The sequence below is a fragment of the Megascapheus bottae genome, chromosome 30 (assembly GCF_031878675.1).
Source record: "Megascapheus bottae isolate mThoBot1 chromosome 30, mThoBot2.hap1, whole genome shotgun sequence".
Taxonomy (NCBI): domain Eukaryota; kingdom Metazoa; phylum Chordata; class Mammalia; order Rodentia; family Geomyidae; genus Megascapheus; species Megascapheus bottae.
The window spans coordinates 1,741,395-1,760,598 of record NC_143538.1 but is presented as its reverse complement, the minus strand read 5'-3'; the positions used below and the strand labels follow the sequence as shown (position 1 = coordinate 1,760,598).

General features: G+C 59.8%; 1 protein-coding gene across 4 annotated transcripts in view; it reads left to right on the top strand.

Moving 5' to 3' along the window:
- The window catches only part of Lingo1 (leucine rich repeat and Ig domain containing 1), a 79,297-nt gene that overhangs the window by 46,595 nt on the left and 13,498 nt on the right, over positions 1-19,204 (top strand). Inside the window, exon 4 of one of the 4 annotated variants that reach the window (XM_090321523.1) lies at positions 2,872-2,957. The gene's annotated coding sequence lies outside the window, so the exon portion shown is untranslated. Of the gene's footprint in view, positions 1-2,871; positions 2,958-17,781; positions 17,864-19,016; positions 19,069-19,204 lie in introns of those variants that run through there. The other 3 variants (XM_090321521.1, XM_090321520.1, XM_090321522.1) reach the window with 3 other exon arrangements.

The window sequence follows — 19,204 nt, the reverse complement described above, 5'->3', positions numbered from 1 at the left end:
CCAGTTCCCTGAGTCTCAACTTTTTCCCTGTCTGATCTTGAATCCTGATTCTTCTCCCTCTGCCTCCGCCATGGCTGGGATTCCAGGCGTGTACCAGGGGTGGCTGCAGCATCCGTTTCAAAATAATAATAGTAATAATTATTAATAATAATAACAACAATAAAAACCTTCTGTTTCCGGCACAGATCAGCTGTGCTCTCTTTTTTAATTGCTAATATTGCATTGTTTGGACCTAATATAATTGATAATGAGTCTGGGGTTGATGAATATTTAGATTTGGTCTCCAGTTGTTCACTCTTGCAAATAATGCTTGTGGTGAATTTCTAGAGGAGGAATACTGGGGAGAGGGAAGGGAGGATTGGTGTGTGTGTGTGTGTGTGAGTTGTGTAGCCAGTCCTGGGGGGCTGAACTCAGGGCCTAGGCGCTGTCCCTGAATTTTTTCACTGCAGGCTGGTGCTCTACCACTTGAGCCACAGCTCCACTTTCATGGTTCATTGGAGATCAGAGGCTCACAGGCTTTCCTGCCTAGGCTGGCTTTGAACCTCGATCCTCAGGTCTCAGCCTCTTGAGCAGCTGGGATGACAGGCTGGAGGCTGGGCCTGTTGTCCGAGGGTCTTCGGTCGTGGGCTTCTTCGGCCCCGTGGAAGGAAGCTATGGTCTTCCTTTAGTCACATCTGTCAGGCTGCTCTCCCCAGGCGGGGGTTCGAGAGTGTGCCCGAATAAACTTCCTGGGTGCTTTTCCAGAAGGGCAGGGTGGGGTGGGCTTTAGAGTCCCTTGGGAGGGAATGACAGGGCAGGGGATAATGCAGCTCAGACCCCGTGCCCAGCAGGGGTGGGGCGGGAAGAGCCAGGGGGAGAGGAGGCTGGCTCAGGACACAGGACAAGAGGGTGAGAAGCCGGGTGCCACTGTACATGCCTGCAATCCCAGCTACTCAGGAGGCTGATATCCAAGCATTGGGGTTCGAAGCCAGCCCGGGCAGGGAAGTTCCTGAGACTCCAATGAACCCCCCAAAAAGCAGAAGTGCTCCGAGCTGTGGTTTAAGTGATAGAGCACCAGCCTTGAATGGAAAAGCTAAGCAAGAGTTCAAGCACCTGTCCCTATGACAGAGACAGAGACGGTGTGTGTGAGAGACAGACAGACAGACAGACAGACAGACAGACAGACAGACAGACAGACAGAGACAGAGAGAGGAGGAAGAGAAAAGAAAAGAGAGGCTGGAGAAGGGCTGGGGTGAGTTCTGGGATGGGGCCTGTGTGTGAGACATGGGGCCTGCGTATCTGGGGCGTGGCCTCTGTGTCTGGGGCGTGGCCTCTGTGTCTGGGGCGTGGCCTCTGTGTCTGGGGCGTGGCCTCTGTGTCTGGGGGTGGGGCCTCTGTCTGGGGGTGGGGCCTGTATGTCCCGGGTGGAGCTTGTGTGTAGGGGCAAGGTCTGTGTGTCCAGGCCCTAATCACCACTCTGCCCAGGGAACAGGACTGGCTAAGGAGATGAATGTGGACACACGTGGGTGCTGGCCACAGCGGGGACGTGCGCACATGAGCACACACACACACACACACACACGTGTACACACGTCTCTAGACTCACAGTCACATGGAATGTCATGGGGGGCAGGCGTCTACTTTTCATGGAGTATCTGCTCTGGACAAGTGCAGAATGAGACACCATGCACCCCTCCCCAAACACTCTTTTTGGTGGTGCTGAGATTTGAACTCAGGACCTTGTGCTTGCTAGGCGAGATGCCCTACCACTTGAGCCACAGTCCTCCCCCCCGTTTTGGTTTTTTTTTTTTTACTTTAGTTACATTTTAGGTAAGATCTCATCTTTTTGCCCAGGCCTAGCCTCAGACTTCCATCCTCTGGGTCTCTGCCTCTCGGAGTAGCTGGGATTACAGGTGTATACGACACTATCTGGCCAGAAGACCCTTTCCCCCCCGGCCTCAGAGGCAGCATGGGGGCAGATTTGGGGTGGGGGTGAGACACGGCATGCTGAGCTCGGAAGGGATTCCCCCACCATGCTGCCAGCCACCGAATCTCACAGAAGCACACACATCTTACGGTGATAATTGCCAGAGTAATCAGTTCAAGACATAAACCCACAGTTACGTGGGCAGCTGTGGGCCCTCTGGGGTTGAGGCGGAACCCCAACTTCTGGGAAGTCAGGGTCAGGCCCTCTGTGGGGAGTGGAGGCCAGCCCTGTGCCCACACGGCCTGTCTCCAGGCAGGGAACCCATGCTGAGGGCTGAGCCTTCTCCCCCCCCACTCGTGCTTAAGCCGTCAGGGGTGGTCTATGCCTTTTGTGGGCTCGCTGTGAGGCCCACATCAGCCTCCTGTCTACCTCATCTCCTCCTCTTTCAAACGGGGCCATCGAGGCTCCCGCCTGTCCTCCTAGCTACTCAGGAGGCTGAGATCTGAGGATTGAGATTTGAAAGTCTATGAGACCCTTCTACCTACAATGAACCAGCAAAAAGCCGGAAGTGGAGCTGTGGCCCAAGTGGTAGAGCGCCAGCCTTGCATAGGAAAAAAGGACAGAATGCCTCACCAGGGCCTCACGACTGGTACAAAAGAAAAACTAGATAGAGAGACGCATGAGAACACTGGTAGCCTGTCCCCTAAGATGGCTGTATTGGTTTTATGAGTTATTGTTATTCATGATAATTATTATTATTGTCATTGTTATTGGCGCCAGTCTTGGGGCTTGAACTCAGTGCCTGGACACTGTTCCTGAGCTTTGTCCCTCACGGCTCCACATCTGGCTTTTTGATGGCTAGTTGGAGACGAGAGGCTCATCTGCCGGGGCTGGGTTTGAACCTGGCGCTCTGACGTGAGCGCTGGACACGGGGCCGTGCTAACCTCCATGTTCTTCCCCCGCAGTGCATGCTGGGACCACCGCCCTCGGGCCCCCGCCCCTCCAGCCCCCCCAGGCCTGTCTGCTTGCCCCCTGGCGCCGTCTGACCCAGGTAAGGGGGAGCCAAGGCAGGCTCACTGAGCCGTGTGCCTGGCAGGAGGGCCGGTTTCCAGACTGGCCCTCAGTGAACGTGCCCCTGCGTGGAGCAGTCACGGGGGACTGGGGTTGAAATACAGCCCTGGCCTTGAAATTCAGGGCTGCAGCTCAGAGCCTGGCCTGGCTGACAGATGTGGAATTCTGCTTTTCCTTGAGACTCAGCTTGCTGGGAGAGAGGGAGGGAGGGAGGAACAGGATGAGAGCTGCCTGAATATTGGGGTTCTTGGGATGTGTCTCCCCACTTTGGTATCATTCTCTGATTGTTAAGGTGGTATGATGGATTTCAAGCGTAGCATCCTGGCTTTACCCACAATCCTCTGCTCTCCAGCGCTCACTGGCTGGGTTCAGACGTCGGTATAGATCCTTCCAGACCCTTCTCCGTGTACTTAGAAACATATCTTATCAAGAAAACACGGGATTGTGTTAGTATGGCTTGCTCAAGAATCCAGGTGACCCATAGGGTTTCTTCATTTGTATTTATTTATGTATACACACATATATATATATATATATATTTTTTTTTTTTTTTTTTTGGTGCCAGTCCTGGGTCTTGAACTCAAGGCCTGGGTGCTGTCCCTGAGTGCTTCAGCTCAAGACTAGCGCTGTACCACTTGAGCTACAGCTCCACTTCTGGTTTTCTGGTGGTTCATTAGGGATAAGAGTCTCATGGACTTTCCTGCCCAGGCTGGCTTTGAACTGTGATCCTCAGATCTCAGCTTCGTGAGTAGCTGGGATGGCAGGCCTGAGCCACTGGCGTCCGGCCTCGGTTCCTTTTCTCGCTTAACTGGGCTTTGGGTGGCACTGGGATTTGGGCGTGGGGTTGGCAGGCGGGCATTCTCCTCTCAGGCCCCAGCTTGGTCCTTGTCCTTTGGATTTATTTTATCAGATAGTGTTGGGGCCGGCCTCCGGCTCTGGTCCTCCCACCTCCGCCTTCAGAGCAGCTGGGACTGCAGAGTGCACCATCACACACCACCCACTGTGTTTCTTCCGTGGCTGAGTAATAGTCCACGGTGTGGGTCGCCCCCACCGGCGTATCTGCTCACTCCCGGACATCAGAATCGTGTTTTGGCTTTGCCCATGCTGCCTGGAGTCTTTGTGCCCCAATGTGTGTATGTGAGACTCTGTGTCTTCCCTTCTCCCAGGCCTGTTCCCAGCGGGTGGAATAGCTGGGGTGCTTGGTGAGGAAAAGGCAAAACAGGAAGCCAGGGATCTCCTGATCTTGGGGTTGGGACATTCCTGGAAGACTCCCCGGAGGAGGCGCCACCCCAGCTTTGCATAGTCCTGTGAAATAGTCAGACCACACTGGGCTTTTTGCTCATCATGGCAGCTGGAGAGGCCGTGTGTGTGTGTGAGTGTGAGTGTGTGTGAGTGTGAGTGTGTGTGTGAGTGTGAGTGTGTGTGTGCGCGCTGATATCCAGGCTTGAACACAGGGTCTGGGCTCTGAGTTTTGGCTACACTTCCGGTTTTCTGGCGGTTCGTTGGCAATCAGAGTCTCATGGACTTTCCTACCCTGGCTGGTTTTGAACCTGCATCCTCAGATCTCAGCCTGAGCCACTGGTGCCGAATTTCCTTCTCAGCAGAGGTTTCCTGTGAGCGGGAAGGAGCTGGGCCTGGGGCTGCAGCTGCTGGGTGCCTGGGTTGGGGTGTTGGAGGAAAGGCGGCGTCCTGTCTTAGCTACACTCAGGCGAGGTTGAGGGGGCGCTGTCCATGGTTCTGAGCATGCGTCCTAGCGATGCCCAGACGAATGCTTTATGCCGTCCATCTGTCAGTGCCTGAAGATGCCTTCCTACCTCGGCCCCGCTCCCCAGCTCAGGGTGTGGGGCTCTGAGGTGCTGCCCCCTCTCAGCCGGCTGGACACACAGACGGTGAAACCGAGGCCCAGACATACCTGAGATGTTGAGCGACCCAGGGCGGGAGAGGCCTTGGGTTCTGTCTCCTCGCGCAGAGCCTGGCCTGGGTGCTGGCGCCCTGGGGACTCAGCAGGCTCCCGAGCTCACGCCTGTCACCCCAGCTGCTCAGAGGCTGAGATCTGAGGATCCAGGCAGGAAAACCCCCGAGTCTCTTTTCTTTGTTTTCTTTCTTCTGTTGGTCGTGGGCCTTGAACTTGGGGCCTGGGCGCTGTCCCAGGTGTTTTCATTCAGGGCTAGAGCTCTACCCTGTGAGTCTCAGCACCATGTCCCATTTCTAGTGGTTCATTGGAGATGAGACTTTCATGGACTTTCCTGCCCGGCTGGCTTTGAACCAGGATTCTCAGATCTCAGCCTCCTGAGAGCCGCCAGCGCCTGGCTTCTCTCGGTATTTTCCACGGTCCTGAGGGAGATCGGCCTTCACAGAGGGCCTGGCCAGGGCGGCTTCATCCAGAATCGTCCCTCCTGGCAGGATTGGTGGCCTGAAGCCCTCACAGAGGCCCGGGGTGGGCGAGTGAGCGTTGTTTGTCTGGACACGCAGGACGGGAATCCCCTGGTGGACAGTCGGTGACCTGTCACCCCCATTGTCCCAGCCCCTCCCAGGGGACAAGTGAGGTAACACTGTCTAGACAATGTGTATGACCAGTCGCCCCTTCCCTCTACCCCACCCCCACCCCGTGGCTCCCACGGGCCTGGGGTGCCCAGGCTCTGGGTGGCTGGGCCAGGCCCAGAGCCTTCATCTCCTCTCAGCCCCGCTCAGCTCACTGCCGGTCATGCAAGGCTTTAGCTGCCCTTGCTCAGGGCTTTGTGCAAACCTCGGCCCTCCCCCCTCCCCTCTCCCTCTTCCTCCCTCCCCCCTCCTCCCTCCCACTTCACACACACACACACACACACACACACACACTCACTGACACTTACACACTGGCTCCTTGTGTGACAAAGAGAGAAAGAGAGAAATCTGGGTCACTCTCCCATGGACGATACCTTGATGCCACCCCCATCCCAGACTCACCTCCCTGTCCAGTGGCCTCATTCTGGGGCCCCTGAGTGTCTCCTGCAGCTGGGGTGTGTGTGTGTGTTGTGTGTGTGTGTGTGTGTGTGTGTGACAGAGACAGACAGACAGACAGAGACAGACAGGCTCCATCTCCCTCCTGCTGGCCGAGGGTGAATGCCCTTCTCTCAGGCTCATGCCCCACGCTCAGTGGCCCTGGGGCAGGATCTGAACCAGGCCCCAAGCCACCTGCAGCCATCTGGCCCCACCTAGCGGGTGCTGGGGGGCCGGGCTTGGGGGGGGGCTCTGCAGGCTGGGGAAAGAGGACGAAGGCCTCTCCCCTGCAGCTGGTGGGGCCCTCTGAAGGCCAGGATGTGGGGGTGACACTACACCCTTGCCTCCCCCTGTTTGAAACCCTGCTTGCACCCTGCCACCCCCCCCACCCTTGCCGTTCTCATCACAGCCTCTGACCACCTCGTTCTAGTAAACTCATTTGCCAGTTGAAAGGGCTCCATTTTCCACTCTGGTTGTTGGGAATCAGCCGCTAGCTCCGTCCTCTCTCCCTGCTGCCCCTGTACTGGCCAGCCCGGGTAGGCCTCACCCCTGCCTCGTGGCCCCTGGAACCAGGGGTTTAGAGACCCTGTGTCTTCCTCACTGTACAGCAAGGCAAGATAGCTGCTACACTAATTCGTACTAAGGGGTGCATGACTTGCCAGTTGCTTTCCCCATCTCTGTGTGTGCAGCAGGGACCAAGATAACACGATTGACGCATGAAGTCTCACTGTGAGGAACTCCGAAAGAATAGGAAGACAAAGAGAACGGAGTAAAGTGGGGGGATCTCTCCTTTCTCCCAGCCCCTTTCTGGTACCCACAAGTGTTCAGCCAGGGTGGCTCAGATAGGGGGTCCTTTTGTGAATGGGCCCTGTCTCCACAGGCGCAACCACACCCCCAACCATCTCAGGCCCTCAGCACCCCCCAAAAGCCAGAGGCAAGGTCTGGGGTCCCTGCCTCTCCCCACCCGCCCAACCTGAGCCACGAATGAAGGAAATCTAGGAAAAGAACCCCATTTTGAAGCTGGGAGCCGGTGGCTCACATCTGTCATCCTAGCAACTCAGGAGGCCGAGATCTGAGGATCACGGTTCAAAGCCAGCCCGGGCAGGACAAGTCTGTGAGACTCTTATCTCCAAGAAACCAGCAAAACGCAAGAAGTGGAGCTGTGGCTCCAGTGGTAAAGTACCACCGAGCCTGGAATGATAAGGCTAAGCACGGCGTCCAGGTCCTGAGTTGAGGCGCCATCTCCCCCTCTGCATCTGTCTCTGTGTCTGTCTCTCTCACACACACACGTACATAGACACACAAGAATCCCATTTTGCAAGTGGGGAAACTGAGGCTTTGCCAAGAGACTGTGCTAATGCTTGTTCTCCACACGCCACGAAAGGCTGGGAGTCACTGATTCTAACGGGATCCTTTGTGATCAGAGTCCCATGGACTTTCCTGCCCGGCTGACCTCACACCTCGATCCTCCGATCTCGGCCTCCCGAGCCTCCCCGGTGACAGGCCTGAGTCACAGCACCCGGCCTTGTCCATCCAGGTCTTTTTTTGCTGGCTGCCTGGCTGTCTGTCCCCAGTCTCCCCTTCGTCCCCTCCCCGTCCCCTCCCCCGGGGCCTTCTCTGAGTAAACTCCTCTCCCTCCTCCCCTAGAATGTCTTGCCCAGAGCTGGGTTTAAACACGTGCTCAGCCGGTGTTTGCTGAGTGACTGCGTGATGTGTGGATCCAACTGTTTCTATGGAAACCTGAGCAAACCTCTTCTCTGTAGGCCTGGATGGTTTTTTGGGGTGTATGTGGGGGGGCTGCTGAGTGAATGCCAGGCCTCTCAGCTGAAGCCAGTGGAAAGTAGGGTACAGCCCAGCTCCACATGAGGCCCTGGCTGTGGGCTAGACTGCAGGAGGGACCGGCAGTGCGGTGGGCAGGACCACTGAGGCCAGGGCACTCTCCACTCCGTCTCCCGGGCCTTTCTGGGCCAGGCTATGGGTCGGGGCCTCGGCCTGTGCCTCCACCCCGGGGTGGGGGGTGGGGGCGGGGAGCAGATGGTGGAATCAGGGCGGGGTGGGGGGTGGGATTGCGGCGGAGCCGGGGCTGGCATTTGTGTACGTGTGTGGTTTTTTAGAAAAATCTGACACATTTTTGTCACATCTTGGTGCAAGAGAACTGGGAAGGAGGCGGGAGTGTGAAGAATGTTTTAACTCCAACTCTGAAACCGGTCCAAGTTCTCCCCAGGCTCCTCCCCCTCCCTCCAGCCCATCTGTCCCCCAATCCCGGTTCCCTGCACCCTCACATCTATCCACCAACACCCGCCTCCCCCCCCCCCCCCCGGCTGGGCAGAACTTGACCACAGACTTGCTGTGTGACCTTCTGGGCTTCGCTCTCTCCGGGCTCTGTCGGCTCTCACCAGGACTGTCTCTTGCGTAGCATGTGGGGTTACGCCGGGCGCGCGTGGCTCACCCCGGCATCCCAGCTCTTCAGGAGGCTGAGCTCTGAGGATTGTGGTTCGAAGCCAGCCTGGGCAGGAAAATCCGTGAGACTCTGATCTCCAGAGAATCACCCAAAAGTCAAACGTTCCTGGAGGCGTGGCTTAAGGGGTAAAGTGCCAGCTGGCCTGGAGCAGCAGAGCTCAGGCAGGGTGTGAGAGCCTGTGTTCAAACCCCAGGGGACAGGGGAGAGGAGGTGAACGAATAAGTCTAGCCAGAAGTATTAGAAAGGACGGATATAAGGACATTTGGGGGTTCAGAGCCCCCAAAGAGAAAGCCCTCCCCCGGGGGGGCCTTCCCAGGGGCCTGGGTGGCCAGCTGGCACCCACAGTAAGATGGCACAGAGCCGGGCTGGCGGAGGTCTGAGGTGGCCATTGTGGGGTGGAGGGTGAAGGGTAAAGGAGGCAGGGAGTTTCAGGGCCCCCAGTGTCACCCCATGGCCCAGCTCTGCGTCCTGGGACTCTGGGCAAGGAGGTGGGGAGGCGCCAGGCTCTGGAAGATTCTCTCCCCAGCCTTCTTCCTGCAGCCCCCAGCTCTTGCTTCCACCTCGTTAGTCACAGCTATGCCAGCTAGACTGGAAACCAGCGTCTCCACAGCAGGCTGGTGGGCCGGGCAGGGGAGACTTGGGGGGCACAGAGGGGGGCAGGCCCAGGGCTTAGCATGGCTTCCCCCATCTCTCCCCTCCCACTCAGAGGCCAAAGTTGCCAGGCCCCTCTGCCACGCTTGGGGGCAGAGAGCTGGGGAACCCCTCCAACTATAACCCCCGAACCCCTAAATCCCAGCCTTGATATTGTCAAAGGAAGAAAGAAAGGGGGCTCAAGGGGGGCAGAGTGTAACCTCCATTTCCCCAGCCTCTTTTGTCCCACCAAGTCACTCCTGAGCACAAAAAGGCTGCCAGGGCCACTCCTGGGCATTGCCTCCTAGTTCCCGCAACCTGGCCAGGCTACGTACGGATGGGCCCCAGAGAGTCCTGGCCAGGGGTGGCCGGGCGTGGACGCGGGGGGCCCGGCTGAGTCAGTAGCCGGCGAAGCTCACCAGATGGGCGCGGGGCGGTTGCTGGGGGAGGCGCCGGTTGCCATGAGAACCGCAGGCTGGCATTTCCTCTTTTGGGGAGGCGGCCCTGCACTTCGCGGGCCGTGTGGGTTTCTGAATCCCCGGCTCCCAGTGTTTTTTAGGAAGGAAAAAAGGGCAGGGGAGGGGGTGGAAAGAGGAGGGAGGGGGAGAGAGCAGGAGTCAGACAGGGAGGGGGGAGACTGGGAGCTCTCTCGGGCTGCCAAGAGGCGGGGACACTCAGCTCCACCAAAATGAGGCCCGGGTCCCCTCCGAACCCCTTGGTCTTCCCTTCCAGCCACGCTGCCCTCACTTGGTGCCATGGAATTCTCTGGACCGGTTCTAGCTTCCTCCCTCCTTCCTTCCCTCCGTCCCTCCCTTCTTCCTTTCCTCCCTCCCTCCCTGCTTCCTTCTGTCCCTTTCTCCCTCCCTCCCTCCTTCCTTCCTTCCTGGAAGTCTTGAGGCTTGAACTCAGGGCCTAAGTGCTGTCCTGAGCACTGAGCTTCAGTGCTCAAGGTTGGCGCTCTACCACTTCCAACTTTTTGCTGGTTCATTGGAAAGAAGAGTCTCACGGACTTTCCTGCCATGGCTGGTATCGAACTATGCTCCTCCAGCTCTCATCCGCTGAGGGGCTGGGCTGCCAGGTGCCCGGCTTCAAAGCCTCTGGCTTAACAAATGAGAGAGTAATAGGTCTCAGCCATGCCCGCACTTTATTAAGGCCTTGAAAGACCCCGATCAAATTACACCTCCTGCAATCGAACAGCAAATTCAATTCTGGTCAATAACGGTTCCGTTCAACACCGAGAGGCGGGGAGCAGCCGGAAGCCCCGCCCGCAGGAAGACGCCATGTTGCCTGGCAACGCCCCATCGGCCTGGGAGGAGCGGTTGAGGCGGAGGGCACCAGTGGCCCAGGGCTTCGGCCACCAGAGCCAGGCATGGCCACAGCACACTGGACCTGGACACAGGTCATCCCAGAGCTAGGCAAGTCCCCACCCCACCTCGTTTAGTTCTCTTTGGTTTTGTGTCAGTCCTGGGGCTTGAACTCAGGGCCTGGGTGCTGTCTCTGAGCTATTGTCCTCAAGGGTGGGGCTCTACCACTTGAACCACAACTCCATCTCTGCCTTTTTTTTTTTGGTAGTTTATTGGTGATGAGTCTTATGGACTTGGTTGTCTGGGCTGGCTTTGAACCACAATCCTCAGATCTCGGCCTCCTGAGTAGCTAAGAGGACAGGTGTGAGCCATCTTGCCCGGCTGGGCTCTTGTTTTCTAGGGACCCAGATGCAGCCAGATGCACGCACTCCTGCACCACCTTCCCCCCCGCGCCCCCAGTCACAGGGGATGGTTCATTTGTTTGGGGCCCAAAGCCAGAAAAGCAGTAACTCGGTGACATTTTACCATTAAGGAAGCACCGTGGTCTCTGTGGCATTCGTGGTGTGTGTGGGGGGTGCTGTGGCTTGAACTCGGGGCCTGGGCGCTGTACCGCTCTGAGCCACAGCACCACTTCTGTTTTTCTGGTGTTTCATTGGACATAAGCGACTCTGGGGGTGGCTTGGAACCTTGATCCTTACATCTCAGCCTCCTGAGTAGCTGGACTGACAGGCCTGCGCCCTGGTACCCGCCTGGAGTCGGTCCTTTGTGGATAAGCCATGCATGGCTGGGTGAGGAGCTAGTTCATGCCCGCTCTCTGCTCCTTTGCAGGGTGGCATGGAAAGGGGTCAGCAGGCTATGGAAACCCGGCAGGTCCAAAACTGGCCAGTGAGAAACAAAAACAAAAACCCATCTAGCTGTGGGCAGCCTAGCCAGACCCAGAACTATAGCCGGCCTAAGTGCACAAAAGTTAAAATGTGGTTCTAGTTTCTTAGGGTCAAGGTCGATAGGTTCAAAGCCAGCCCGGTGGCCTCTTCTCCTTCCTGGCCTTCGGCCTCCCCTGCCTCCGCCCCTGTCACCAGGTCCTCCCCTGGGTCAGGGTCCTGCTGGGACCCTGCTGCTGGAAGCAACTCAATCCTGAAGCCTGCAGGGCCCAGCCCGCCCCCTGCTGGCTGCCCGGGGTTGTCATGGCGACCCTGGCTGGCCTTCCTGCCTGGAAACGGGACTCTCCTTCCTCGCCTCACCTGGAAGCCGCTTCCACCCCTCCCCCCACACCTTTTTGCACGTAATAATGTATTTCTCCCCCTCCCATTTCTGTAATGGAGACCGTGACAGTCTATTACACACACACACACTTACACACTGCCCACATGAAATCCTCCTCCTATTAGCAGATTTAACAGCAAAGCTGGGGTTGGGGGGGGCGTAGCGCCCCTTCCCCCTCCTGGCCCGGCTGTTTGCCTGTGGTGTCTGGCGGGAACCACGTGCACAGACATGGCAGCTCAGAGCCAGTGGCAGCCATGGGGAGGACGTCTCCTCCTCCTCCAGGGACTGGGGTTGGACATGGCAGCAGGCCAGCACGCCCCCCACCCAGGCCAGTGTGGGGCCTGCCTGGCCTTCACGCCTCTGCAGAGCCCCCCCACCAGCCTAACCCAGAGCCTTGCCTGCATCCCCAATCTCTTTTTCTTTTTTCCCTTTTGTGACAGTCCCGAGGCTTGAACTCAGGGCCCGAGCACTATCCGTGGATTTTCTCAAGACTAGAGCTCTACCTTTTGAGACACAGCACTACTTCTGGCTTTTTCTATGTGACTGAAACCGAGGAATCGAACCCCGTCTTTGTGTATGCTAGTCAAGTACTCTACCACTAGGCAACATTCTTTTGTGGAAGTCCTGAGGCTTGAACTCAGGGCCTGGGTGATGTCCCTGAGCTTTTTTACTAGAGGCTGGCGCTCTACCACGTGAGCCACAGTGCCACATCCAGCTTTAGGGTGTTCATTGGAGATTAGTGTCACAGACTTTCCAGGCTGGCTTTGAACCGTGATCCTCAAATCTCAGCCTCCTGAGTAGCTGGGACGACCGGTGTGAGCCACTGGTTCACACCCCCTTTCTGGAGTGGAGGGTAGCTTCCAAAGGTTTTTGGGGGGAGGCAAGTTACACCTGTGACTGGACACATAGGCCTAGGCTCTGGGGGTCCTGGGCACTGCCTGTCCTCTGACTCAGTTTACCTGGCCCTGTTTACTTGACTGCTTAAGTCTCAGCCCTGGGTTTTGCAGCATACCCCAAGCTCAAGAGTGGAAAGAGCTGGGCATCTGGGGTGCACGGGGGATCCCGAGTCTACCTGCTGCTTGGGTGACTCTCGGCAGAGAGTGATAAACAGAGGGACTGGACCTGCATCTTCCTCTTCCTGGGTGCTGGAAGAAGTCAGGTCTTCTTCATGGTGTCTGGGGTGTTTGGGAGACGGCTCTGTGAGCTGGGGGTGGGTAACTGGGGTAGGGGGGCCTCCTCGGAGCACCCTAGGGTGGGACGGAGGTTCACAGGTTCGAGGCCCACTCTGGGAACTTCATGCGCAACAGTGCAGGTATTTATGGCTAGTTTCGCATGCGCCCAGCAGGTGGTGTGAACACACTGTGTCTCGGTATAGCACCCCCGTATAGCACCCTGTGTTTAGACTCCAGACTGCAGGGAGCCTCCTTGAAGGGAGGGGTGCCGAGGCCTTCTAGATCTTTCCACCTCTGGCTGCCAACCTGGGGGAGAGAAGGCCACCCTCCCCCATCTCACACCTCTGTGCTGGTCACCAAGCCCAGGGCTGGCATGGTCAGGACACAGTCATCTGTGGCCTGTGCTTTGGGGAAGGCCCCGCCCGACTTTTGGGGTCCATCTCCTTGGAAGGGTGGCAGGGCTCACAGCACCCCAAACCTGAGCAAATGTGGAATTCCAGTCTTCACCATGGAACAGCCATAATATCAGCAGTAATAGGCTTATTGATTCTCTCTATTCCCCTGCCTAAGGACACCGCTGCCTCAGTTTCCCTATTGTGTCCCCCTAGGATTGTGGGGGCCAGGCCTAGGGCAGCACCGTTCATCCCTTTCCAGTGCCTCTGCCACTACTGTCCTGGCTTTAGTGGGGTGTAAATGTGTGATTTAATTAGGAGGGGAGGTGTGCCTGCACTAAGCCCCGTGATCATCACACAGGAGTCCCCCCTGGGATCCCCGGGGGAGGGGGAGACACAGGCTCCACATCACCCAGAGGGACGGCGGCCCGCTCAGAGAGCGCAGGCAGCTGGCAGAGCCAGCCCTGGCTTTCTGGAGACTGAGATGTGAGGATGGTGACTGGAAGCCAAACAGGACAGGGAAATCCATGAGAGAACCTGCTATCTCCAAGGAAGCAGCAAAAAGCCAGAAGGGGAGGCGTGGTTCAAGCGGTAGATGGCTTGCCTGGAATGAGAAGGCTGAAAGACAGCACCCAGACCCTGAGTTCAAGCCCCAGCACATACTCTTGTGCACACGCCCATGTACACACACACACACACACACACACACACACACACACACACACACACCAGCATAGGACGACACTGCCAGGTTTCTCCCCATCCCCTCCTTCCCCCTTGCACGTCAAGCAGCTAGCTCTGCCAGCTTGCCGGGGGGGGGGGGGCCTGCCTGTGCCCACCTCTGCACCTTGTGTTCCTGGACCCCCTCCCCCCGGCCCCACATGACTCCCCAGTGGGTCACACTTTTGAGGGGGGGAGGTGGGCGCAGACGCCCAGGCAGGCTCCCAGCGGCCACCACGCCCACCCTCATCTGTCTCCCTCCGAGCTCAGGGTGGGCAGGGAGGCCGAGCCACGTCTGTCCCCTCCTTAGTCTTAGCTAACAAGCTGTTTATGGGTGTGACGTGCCACCTGCTTTGCTTTAGAAGTGCAATGGTGTATGGGCATTCTAGCAGCCAGGCAGGATGGGGCCATGCAGGCTGGAGCCTCTGCTCCACCATCGGTGATGGCGGACTCCCCCTTCCTCCTTGCTTTCTCCCCACCCCCCGTATATAACTACAGGCATGGTTATGGTTCAAACTCTGCCATCCATCCCAGCAGAGAAGGGCCCAGCCAGCCCGAAGGGCTGCGATGAGAGGCCCCCGCTGGGTGTGGTGGGAAGAGGTCTCTACCCTTCCTAGGGTCAGCCGTCGCCCCACAGTCTAGATCGTTTCTGCTGTCTGCGCACAGGTGCTTGCTGGTCCTGGGCCTTGAACTCTGGGCCTGGGCACTGCCCCTGAGCCCTTCAGCTCCAGGCTACTGTCCTACCCCTTGAGCCACAGCTCCACTTCTCATTTTCTAGTGTTCAATTGGAGATAAGAGTCTCGCGTTCTTTAGTGGCTTTGAACTGCGATCCTCAGATCTCAGCCTCCTGAGTATCTAGGATTACAGGCGTGAGCTACTGCACCCGGCTTCCCTGAGCTCTTTCATTCGTGGTTAGCACTCTCCCACTGTGAGCCACACACAGCTCCACTTCCAGTTTTCTGGTGGTTAACTGGAGTGAAGATTCTCATGGACTTTCTTGCACAGGCTGGCTTTGAACTGCGTGATCTCAGCCTCCTGAGTAGCCAGAATGACCAGAGTGAGGTACAAGTACAAGGCTCAAGCGTGGTACTTTGACTCAGTCAAGGTGACCTTGCAATTCTGTAGGGCAGGAATCCCTGGCAAGGTGGAATTCAGGACACTCAGGCGGGTGTCCGCAGAGCCGCAGCCACAGCAGGGAGCCCGGCATCCAGGTGCCTTGCTGGGGTCTTGGGACTTCTCGGGTTCGAAGCGGGGTGCTTGTTAGGTATGGGTGCTCACACTGTCAACCCAGCTACTCAGGAGGCTGAGTTCTGAGGATCACAGTTCAAAGCCAGCCCAGACAGGAAAGTGGAGGAGACTCTTATCTCCAGTGAACCCCCAGAAAACCTGGAAATGGCACTGTGGCTCAAAGTGGTAGAGCATTAGCCTTGAGCAAAGAAGCTCAGGGACAGAGCCCAGCCACAAGGGTGCCACACAAGACAGAGAGGACGCGATGGCTGTGTTAACAGAACAGCCTGTGCACACACATCTGATGGGGATTCCTGACTTCCTCTGGGGGGACAGTCAGGCTCCCGGCCTCAGAAGATGCCACCCTGCCAACAAACTAAGCCCCGGGGCCCAAAGAGCCAGGCAGTGGTCCCTTTCTAGAAGAAGCTTCCCCCCCTCCCACCACCAGTGCCAGTCCTGTGACTTGAGCTCAGGGCCTGGGCACTGTCCTTGGACTTTCTCAGGGCTAGAGCTCTACCACTTCAGCCTCAGCACCACTTCTGGCTTTTTCTATGTATGTGGTACCAAGGAATGGAACCCATGCATGCTAGGCAAGCACGCTACTGCTAGGCCATGCTCCCGGCCCCTCATCGAGTGATTTTAGTTTAGGTTGAAGGTTTTATACATTGGACCCTGGGGTCCAGACTCTAGGCTGGTCAGAGGATTAGAGGGGGACCTGGTCAGAGATTCTGTGGGTGTAACCACCCCTGATTAATGGGGAGGAGTGGGGCAGAGAGCAGTCACTGCTCTATTATCTTCCAGAGGAGCAAGCTGAGAATCAAGGAGGTGCCTGAACATGCAAAGCCCGGATGAGAAGTAGAGATGGGGTTATTTAGGTTGGGCAGTTATGGCGTGGGGGCGGGGGGAGTGCAAAGTTGGGAGAAGAGAACTGAGAAGGGCATGATTGACAGAAAAACACAGGAAGAGCATGCCACAGCTGGGTGGGTACTTTGTCATATCCCACTGCCCCCTTGGCCCCAGCTTGGACCCAGCATGGAGGGTTCTGGAGGCTCAGGGAAGCTGGGTTTGGCTGTGAACCCCCAAGTGGGGCTCTAGGATTCACCTTGCAAAAACCCACTTGAAACTAACTCTGCTTCCAGCATCAGCCATAGCCACAATGCTCTGAGCTTACAGACTGCACCCCACCCAGTAGCAGACTGGGGAGCAGTGGCCCTCAGGGGACAGTGACCCCCTCAAGGTCAACCCGGCATGGTAATTAGTGATGGAAGGTCACCAGAGTGTCCAGCTCCAGGGCTCCCTGCCCCCCCCCATGCTCAACCGCCCCCTCCCTTGCCTCCCCTCTCCTAGTCTCCATTTTCCTTGCTAATTAGAGGTTTCAGCATTGACTCCACTATCCCAGTCATTTTAGAGCCGTCATTAATTTCAAGTGCCTTCAGGAGTCATCATCGTAAAACCTGCGAGCTGCACACCAGGCTGGCAGGGGCAGGGGGGGGGCCTCTGGGTGCCACCCGCTCGGTCTTGTGCCCCAGGAGATGGCTGTCCCCATGCCAGCACTCTCGCCTCCTCCTCAAATCCTCAGCTTCCCAGAGCTCCACAGCCAGCTGGGTTTTGCTGTCAGCCTTTGGGCTGCCTGGCTTCTTGCAGCCACCAGCTTCTGCCTCTGTGGGACCCTTGAGTCTCTGAGCAGCCAGGATTTGCTCCTGGGAGCAGCCAGAAAGGGACTGGGCGCCATGGTTCAAGTCTGCATCCACCCAGGAAGCTGAGATGTGAGCGTCACAATTCCAAGCTAGCCCCCCTCCCTCCCCCACCCAGGAAAGGCCAGGGGACGCCTATGTCCAGTGAACTACCGAAAAAAGAAAGCCAGAGGGCGAGCTGTGGCCCAGGTGGTAGAGCACCAACCTTCAGTATAAAGGCTAAGGGACGTTGCCCAGGCCCTGAGTCCAAGGCCCAGCAAGGACACGCGCGCGCACACACAGACAGACACACACGAGCCTTTGTTCTCAGCTCTCCCTCCCCAACCTCCCCTCCCCACTAATAAAAGATACGGGGGTGCAGGGATCATGGGGGAAGGTTTACAATGGTGAATTAAAGGCTTAGGCGCGGCCCCTCCCCGACAGCTGTGTCCACCTGAGGTGGGGAGGGTGGAGGGGTCCCCAAGATTCAGAGGGATAATGGGGGCATCCCGGAAGGCTCGGTGGGAGGCGGCGGGGTGCCCCTCCCGCGGGCGGGGCGGGGCCTGCGTCCGTCCGGACAGGAATAGCCCCGCCCCCGCGCCGCCGCCCCGCGGCCCCGCCGCGCCTTTACGCAGGAGCCGGTGCGCGTCTATTCCTGGCGGGGCCGTGGGAGGCGGCGGCGGCGGCGGCGGCGGCGGCGGCGGCGCGCGAGCTGGCCGGGAACTCACAAACAGCCCCAGCCCGGGGGTGGGGAGGGGAGGGGGGAAGAGCGAGGAAACTGGGGCTCCGGGACTCGCCACCCCATCTCCCCTCCTACCTGGAGGTCCCTCTGCCAAGCTTGCCCCGGGGAGCCGCTCCGATCCTCTGGGCGATGCTTTATAAGCGGCGTGACCAGGAGCAGGGCGGCCAACTTCCCCGAGCCCGGCCCGGGCTTCTCCCCTCGGCGCCCGGGGAGCAGTAACGCCTGGCCCCCGCCCCCCGCCCCGGGGGAAGGATGAGGACGTCCGCGGGGAAGGGGCCCTAGCGGGACACCATGCGTGCTCACACCGGCCCGGAGAGTTCTCCAAGGTAAGAGCGGGGTGCTGCCCGGAACCCCTCCGTGGGGCGGGGAGCGGGGTCCCCTCCACGCCGGCAGGCGAGGGGGGCCTCGGGTCCCCGCTCCGCCCCGGACCCCTCCGGGCCCCGGACCCCGCCGGGGTGACCGTGTGTCGAGGGGCAGGCGGGCGCCATCGGGGGGCGCACGGACCGCCCCGCCGTGGGGTCCGGGGGAGGGGGGTCCAGGCGTCCCGCCGGCCGCACCGGGCGGGTCTGGATCAAACGGAGAGCTCTCGTTCCTGGGGGTCCCAGGCCAGGACCCCAGACCCCTAGACCGGCCCCGGGAGGAGCTGCGAGGCTCGGCGCCGCCCTCTGCTGGCCGCGGGCGCGAGAGCGGGAGCCGGGCGGGCGGGGACCCGGCGGGCGCGGGCCGAGCGCGGTTCCTCGGCGCCCTTCCAGGCTCGCGGGCTCCGTGGCCTCGCCGGGGCCGTTGCGCGGGCTCCGTGGGGCGGGGGGCCGACCGCTCCGCGCGTCTTCCCGGCCCGCGGCCAGGTGTGGGGTCGGTCGGCTCGCACACAGGCGTGGTGTGCGTGTGTGTGTGCGCGCGCCCCGACCCCGGCTGGCACGTGCGGACGCGCGCGCACCCCGCCGGCCTCTCGGGGACCCGGCCGGCCCGGGATCCCGGGGGGCGCAGCTGGGAGCCGGCCCCGAGCGGGGCGGCGGCGCGGGCGCTCGGGGCGCCCGGGGCCGGCGTGGCGACCGCGCCTCCTCCGCGCCCGGCCGCGCGCTCCCTCCTCCCGCCCCGGTCCCCGCTCGTCCCCCCCCTCGTCCCCCTCCCCTCGCTCCTCCCCCCCTTCGCTCCTCCCCGCGCCGCGGCAGAGCGCGGAGCCCGGGCGGGAGCCGGCGCGGGCGGCAGGCGGCGGCCGATTCCGATCCGGTCCCGACCCGGTCCCCGAGCGCACGGGGTCGGCCCCGCTTCCGCCGCCGGGGGCCCGGGCAGCATGCGCGGGTGCTGCCCGTCCGCCCCAGCCCCGGCCCCGGCCCCGCGGCGCGGCGCTCCCGGCCTCGACCCCGGCCCGGGCGGCAGAGGCGGCGGCTGCAGGTCGGCCCCGGGGGCCGAGCCCGGCTCCGGGAGCCGGTCCTGAGCGCGCGGGGCGCACGGGCCGGCGGGCGGGCGGCGGCGGAGACATGCGATTGGAGACCGCGCCGGGCGGACGGACGGCGCGCCCGCGATGCCGGTGAGCCGGGGGCCGGGGAGCCCCGTGCGGGGCCGCCGCGGGCCGCCTCCCGCTCCCGGGGGCGCCGGGCTTGGCGGACGTGGTGGGTGGGGGGCTCCGGTGACCCCGCCCGGCCAGCCGGCCCACACCCGGCGGG